This window comes from Dromiciops gliroides, chromosome 6 (assembly GCF_019393635.1).
Source record: "Dromiciops gliroides isolate mDroGli1 chromosome 6, mDroGli1.pri, whole genome shotgun sequence".
In the NCBI taxonomy this organism is placed as follows: Eukaryota; Metazoa; Chordata; class Mammalia; order Microbiotheria; family Microbiotheriidae; genus Dromiciops; species Dromiciops gliroides.
Window position 1 is genome coordinate 129,278,274 of NC_057866.1, and position 1,079 is coordinate 129,279,352.

Below are 1,079 nucleotides of genomic sequence, written 5' to 3' on the forward strand. Positions count from 1 at the left end.
GCTTTTCAAGCTTACATTCTTTTCAGTCTGACCATAAATGAAGCAAAGATAGGGTTATGTAAACCCCAAATCACAATTAATTACTTACAATAACCACAACAAACTATTACATAGGATGCCCTGTACAACAACCAGCACAATAAAGGCTGCTAACTTAAAGTGTTCTCATGGCAATGCTGAAGATAGTTCGTCTCTGGTATTTGGAATTTAGGCTTCAATGCTTGTGATTTGGATGGGTAGGAGGCACAGGCTTTGCTCTAACTAGACAAACAGGAGAACGGCAACCTGGACCAGGTAGAAGGGATGAAGTGCTTTGTCTTGTGCATCACATAGCTCCTAAAGTTCTTCCCCATGATGCAGTGTTTGTCAAACTCCTTCTTGTTATGGGCTGCTATGTCCTTCTCTATGTTATGCTTCTCCAGGGCCTGGGTGGCATGCTCCACAGAGTTCTACAGCATCTCCTATGATATGTCCATACTTTTGATTATGACCTTGAGGTCACACCTGGTTACCATGGGTCAGGGATGCTGGCAGCTGGGACAGGTCCTGGAAGGAGGGGGCAGCAGTAGCATGACTCAGTCCATCTGACCTGGCAGGATTCCTCTCTCTCTCTCTCTCTCTCTCTCTCTCTCTCTCTCTCTCTCTCTCACACACACACACACACACACACACACACACACACACACACACACACAGAGATCCCTTTGATTTGTGATTCTCCACTACCTAGGGCAAGTAGCATGATGTACCACTCTAAGCCTTCAATTCTAATCAGTCAGGGGATAGCATATATGATATTTGAAGGAGATGTAGTGCCCAGAGGAAGGTTAATCATATTTATCATCCTAGTTTAATGTAGTATTTCACCCAAGTGGATACTATATGATTTTAAACCTCAGTTTGCTACTTCTCAGAAACTTTATGTAACTCTAGCATCAAATAGGATAAAAAATCTGGGCTAGAAATAGCTGCTTATTGTATTTTTTAAATAGATTGACATTGTGTCTTATGCCATGGAGAGGTCAAAGAAAAGGCAGCCTCAAGATATGAGCAGATGCCATAAATTGCATTAATGTTTC

At 42.3% G+C, this 1,079-nt stretch overlaps 1 pseudogene; it reads right to left on the reverse strand.

Moving 5' to 3' along the window:
- Positions 1-261: 261 nt before the first annotated feature.
- On the reverse strand, positions 262-515 carry LOC122732082 (annotated as a pseudogene).
- Between the last annotated feature and the right edge of the window lie 564 nt (positions 516-1,079).